Here is a 6,609-nt window from a genome sequence, read left to right as displayed (position 1 = left end):
GTTTATTTCTGACGCAGGAAAAAGAATGTGTCAAGAATATTTTGTATACTGACGATGCACAAAACTTAAATTCTAATGCTATTTGGTTTACCATTATATGTGACACTCAAAATTGGAATGGTGCTATATAAATGGGATATAATTAAGGATTATACAATTCTATAAATAATGAAATTAAATAATAAAAGTATTACTAAAACACAACAAATAATAGAATCTACTGAAATTTTATAATCACAATAAGACAATATAATAGCATACCACAGAGAAATGATGGGTAATGACTAACAACGTTCCAAAGAACCTGGAAATGAAATAAAACAGGATTTAATACAACTTAATGAAGTGTTGTATATTTTTCGAAAGAACATGAAAGAAAAAAAAAACAAATCAACCACACTTTTGCTTAATAAACTATTTAAAAAAAGGGACTTGTTTTCAGTGTTCCTGAGGAATTAACAGTTCATATATTATGTATCACATACAAAAGTATGGTCTTCAATTTATTATACTGTCTTAATTATTTTGCTCTTAATTAATACTAGACTGAATGATGTAAATTTCATCATTATCTTCATATTTTGATAGACTCAATCAGTAACAAGCTAATCATATTTTTAATTTTGCCTTAGGAGTTTGTGTATCCATCTTCCTTTTTATACGATGCGTGTCCATCACACGTGGAAAATTTAAAACTCGTTTAAGAACAAACACTGGTACTTCAATTGGACAAAGGAGCTCTCTATTTACATCCTTCAATCTGTTGTGATTTCCTTCTGAAACTCAATGTATGCCTCTTGCTTTGAAGCTTCATATTCTTTCACGTAACATTCAATAAGTGAAGATACATGTACTCTTTGTTGTTCAACCTGCATGAAATGATTTTCAATATATCTTCAGTACAATTATACATTTTAAACAATTTTTATTATAATTATTATTATTTTATTTTTTTTGGTAACTAACATTTTTTAATCACCATTCGGAATTACATAATCGTAGTTGGTTTAAGTCTCAACCTGCTACTGCTCAGTTTGCCAATTCACTGTTACCTACAAGCATACTACGCATCTATCAATTGCTACTTTCAATTTGGGTGGTGCTCGTATACAACATGAATATACTATTTCTCTAGTTACTTGCTCCATATTTCTCCTCTTTTCACCAAACATTCGCTGATTGTGTTCCAGCCATATGCAGTATATGAATTCCGTATATGCCATTTTGAATAGAAGAGCTTTGCTTGTTTTTCCTTTTACCTGCCGAGTGATCCATTCTAGTTGCCTCCTCCAAGATGTCAAATTTGGGTCCGTTACCTGCAGCCACGTTAGAATGTTGGTCTAGGTAGTTTTGATGCTGCTACATGAGGTGAACAAGTGGTGGTTTGTTTCATCTTCTTGCTGACAGAATACACACTTTGAATCTACTTCAATGCCCCATTTAGTTAATCTGTCCTTGGTTAGCAGCCTTCCTTGTAGATGTAACCATAAAGTAAATATGGCTTTTAGTCTAGCATAGTTGCAAACCATCATTCCCTTCCATCTTTTTCTTTCTTTATTCCCTAGCAGGAATTGATATATTTGTCTTGTGATCTTTCCCTTGGGATCTAAGCCCCTTTGGGTTTCCAGGAGGGTCCCTCTGGTTTCAAAAATCTTCTCGATAAGTCATGTTGCTTGCTTTGGAATAGCAGCCTGTTGGAAATCAACTCTTTTCATGTAATATGCATGGAGCCACTTTATCCATAATGTGCCTTTCTTAGTAACCAAATCTCAGCATAATTTTGTTATTGCAGCTTTATTCCACTTTGCAATACTGAGAATGTTTATTCCTCCGACATTCTTTGGTGCACACACTTTATCCCAAGCAACTAAAGCTTTCTTTGTAATGACATTGCCTCCAGACCATAAGTAGCTTCTGCGGTAACTTTCAATAATCTTTAGCACCTTGGCTGGAATAGTGAACAATTGCTCCCAATATATTTTGATGCCAGTCAACACAGATTGTATTAATTAAAGTCTTTCTGCATGCGATAGATGTTTTATTGTCCAAGAAGAAATTCTTGATAGGATTTTGTCTATCAATGGGATCCATTAGACTATGGACAACTTCTTAGTTAACAAAGGAGCTTTAAGGTATTTAAATGGTAGCTCACCTCTGGAATATCCTAAGAGTTGCAAGATTTGTCCTTGTTGTTGTTGAGTCACTCCACCAAAGTATACCGAGCTCTTCCCAAGATTTACTTGTAGTCCAGAGGCTTGGTGAACTTTGTGAAAGCTTCTTGTACTACAAAAACTGATTGGGCTTTACCTCTGGCAAACATGATGAGGTCATCTGCTTAACACAAGTGGGTGATTCCTAGTTTGGCACATTTGGGATGATAGTAAAAGTTGCCATTTATCTTCAATTATGAGAGTGTTCTGCTCAAATATTCCATTGTTATGGAAAATAAGAAGGGTTACATGGGGTCTCCTTACCCCAGTCCTTTAGCTGCTGGGAAAGGTTCACTTGGTTCTCCATTATTCATAATGTTGTACGAGACTATTTTTACATAAGTCATGATCCAGTTAACAAATTTATCCCATAGTAACTAAGATCTGGTGCAGGTACACCCATTCAACAGAGTCGTATGCCTTTTGAAGGTCCACCTTAATTATAATTCTGGGAGATATATGTTTTCTGTCATAGCCCTTAATGAGTTCATGTGCCATTATGACACTATCCCCTATCTTTCTTCCCGGAATAAAACCAGATGGAGCTTCATTGATGATAGTTGGCTCGATGATCTAGAGCTTACTTGTAAGAATCTTAACAATCACCTTGTATATAACTGAGCAGCAAGTAATGGGTCTATAGTCCTTGACTGTGGTAGGATATTTGATTTTTAGAACCAAAGTAACTAGAGCACAATTAAGTGGCTTGTAGAGTTTTTACCAATATCAAAACGGTGCTTCACAGTGGAGATGATATCATTCTTAACTATTTGCCAAGTTTTCTTAAAGAACACTAAATTGTATCCATCTAGTCCAGGTGCTTTATCATCTCCAATAGTTGTTAAACTCTTAAGGATTTCAGCTTCAGTCATAGGTTCACACTGTAGGAGTTTCTGATGCTGTTGTAGCGTAGGCCCTTTCTGCATAATTATAGTATCTACAGCAAGTAAAAAGTTTGTTTTTGATCCCATGAGACGTTTGTAGAAGGATATAATCTCCTTTTTTTATATCCTTAAGGTAAGCTAATATTTTACCATCTAGTCTAGTAAGTTCACTGATAATCTTCCTCTGAGTTCTTTCCTTGGCAACTACTGAGAAGTATTTTGTATTAGCATCTTCTAGCTTGATCCATAAGGCTCTAAATTTCTGTTTCATGATACTTTCCTCCACCGTGGACCATTTTTCAAGATTCTGCAATGTTATTTTGTTCCTAAGCTTGTAGTGTATCAGTAGGACCTTGTATCATGGTCTTTTTCCTTATTCTACTTTCTGGGTTGTGGCTTTAAACTCCTAATTATTGAGTTTTTTCAAGTTAATCTGGAGGGCTTTGAGCTTCAGCCATAAATTCTTTCCAGGGTCATTGTTCTTTATGTGTTGCCATCTACCTTCAACAATATGAGAAAAATCTATATGTTCTGCCCATACATTAAAAAACTTAAAGGGTACCTTGGAGTTCTACACCTTGTAAGGTTGATGTACATTGGGGAGTGATCTGATATATTTGGAGTTCCATACTCAACTTGAACATGTCCTCATTTTTGCATCCACACACTATCACCCATTGTTCTGTCAATTCTTCTTCTGATTCTATTTGATCCTAACTGTCTGTTAGACCATTTATAATAATCTCCTCTCCATTATAGTTCATACAGGCATAATCCTGCATACACTGAGCAAAGTTTTTTAATTAATTATGTTGTACTAGGATCCCTGAACATCTATCCTAGGGGTAAACAGAGCATTGAAATCTCTACTGATCATCCATGGTAGTTGGATACCTTACGAGATTTCTCTTAATTGATCCCACGGGTGCAGTTGCAAAGCAACAATATTACAGCCATACACTACTGTGATGAGATAATCTTTTCCTTCAGTTAAGTTCCTGACCTGGTAGTGCATGAGTTACATTTCTTCTCGCAGCAGAGTGATATGGTAGTGTCTAGTGTCCCATAATATCCAAATTCGACCATTTTCTGCAGTATTGTAGTTGTGTAGTTTCCCTCAGGCTGGTGCAATATTGGCACTATTTGAGCAGCTTTGTGATCTTTAACTCTAGTTTCTATCAAACCTACTAAATCTATATTCTTATTCCTCGGCAGATTTTTAACTTCTTTCTATTTATATCTCTTATTCACACCCCTAATATTCCAAAATAACCAAGTCATATGGTATTGAAAATTTTCCCTCAATCAGGAGGGACCAAACTCACTTCACCCAATTTATCTAGGATACTTGAGAATCTGTTTCTAAATGCAATATTAGGCATACTCAAATTCTAAATACTCTCTTTAGGATTTATACCTCTTTGCTTTGCAGTTACTGACTAAAAACTAACCTCTTTATTTGTAGGTTGTGCAAGCTGTGGTGACCTGATGGTTGCAGCCTCCACTGTTGCAATTACTCCTTCTTTTAGTATAGGTTTCTCTAGAAAATCTAGTTCTTTTTTCTCTACCTTCTCTTCCCTCTTGGTTTGATCTACAACTAGACCCTTACATTGCTAAGTAGGGATCATCCTCTTTGGTATTTCTTTCTTTTATCTAGGCATTGTTGATTGCTCCTTATGACATGTATGACCTATAATCTGGCACTTTTGGTAGTATATTAGTTTCCAGTCGTATATAACTTCTTGTTGAAAGACATGGCCATTCGGTGCCCTTACTATAATTGGATCTGGGAATGGCTGAGTGATGTCAATCTCAACTAGAATACGAGCATATGACACATGGGTCTTCTTTGTTGTGCACTCATCTGCATACGTAGGTATGCCTATTAAACTAGCAACTCGACTCAGCAAGTCACAACTCTAGCAATTCAATGGGAGTTTGGGGAATTTCATCCATATTGGTATCTCTGTGGGGTACTCTTTATTAAAATCAAACTGAACTAACCACTATTTAGGAATGATAGGGCGATTATTGATTGTGTATGGACCTAAACATCATGTAGCAAGTGAAATCGAATAATGAAATACCCCTCCCCATGCATATATTTCTTTCTAGTTTTGATTAATATAGCGCATCATCGCATTGTACCCTAGGTTCTACCTAATTACGTATTTGATTAAGGCATTCTTCTATTTTCGTGTTTCCTTAGCGACCTCATTCTCTTCTAATTTAGCTATATATTTACCATTTTTTATTGTTGGAGTGATATAGTTCAGAGGCATACCATTAGTGCCAGATCTGTTCTTCTCAAAGAGATTAACCCATGTTTTAGCTGAAGCTTTCCCCTTTTTTTTCCTCTTGCGTTCATTTTCTACTAGATCTAGATTTGTCACTTCATTGTTTTGGTTTTCATCAGTTCGTAGCATCACTCCTTTTGTACTAACATATTTCCCTCTTGTAGAAGGTCCAAATTCATTGGCTTTACTGTAGGTAGGCGGTGTGTCACTTAATTGAAGTTTTTTTCTGCTATTGTGGTGCTGTTCCTATCATCTGTTCTTTGTTGCTCCATCATCTCTATTCCTGATGGTGGTGTTATCAAATCAGTTTCCAGTGTTATTTGTTGTCTAATAGTAGTAGAACTACCAAATGAAGTTATTATTGTCTTTGGGGGGGGGGGGGGGGGGGGGGCTTCCCCGACCTCGCCCCCGTCTTCTTCCTCGCCCTCTAGCCATGGCTGCCAAGCTCGACGTACGTTATCTAACGTGTACTGAGAGCATTTCTAGAGAGCATTATCATTATTATTATTATTATTATTATTATTATTATTATATTGTAGGCTTCATACAATATAGTCCTTCTTTATCATATAAAGAAGTATCATTATTTACTTATTTTCATATCCAAAAATATTGTCCATTGCTCTGCTAATCAATGAGGCAGCTCGAACAATCAAAGGCTCATTCTTTAACCATTGAAAAGTCTCTCTCGATATAAATTCCTCCATACCAACCAAGCAAGTTGTTTCCTCCATCATATAGTCTGAGCTTGCAAGTCCTTTTTTCATGTGCTCCTCATATTTTGAAGTGTTGACACCTAATTTTTGCCCTCCACAACTAAGTTCAATTTTGAGTTTCTTCAGTTTAAATAAAATTATAACATTTATTTTATTTGGATAAGGACTTTTCGAATGTCTATCTAGGCGATTTTGTTATTTTAAGTAGCGATTATATATTTTCGTATTCAATTATACGAAATCATATAATTTTATACTTAAATATTTATTTTACAGAATATCATATTTTAATCAAGGCTTATCTTGAATAAATTCAAATGGTTAAAATTTTGAGCTAGTTATAATTTGTTCGCAAAAATGCAAGGTAAGATTGCATACAATACACCCTTGTGGTGGGGCCTTTCCCCGGACCCTACGCATAGCGGGAGCTTTAGTGCACTGGCTGCCCTTTTATGTTTGCAAAAATAATTTATTTGGAGAAATATGTTTTTTATTTTATTAA

Source organism: Capsicum annuum, chromosome 12, assembly GCF_002878395.1.
Source record: "Capsicum annuum cultivar UCD-10X-F1 chromosome 12, UCD10Xv1.1, whole genome shotgun sequence".
NCBI lineage: Eukaryota > Viridiplantae > Streptophyta > Magnoliopsida > Solanales > Solanaceae > Capsicum > Capsicum annuum.
The sequence above is the reverse complement of the archived record's forward strand: the minus strand, read 5'-3'. Positions refer to the sequence as shown.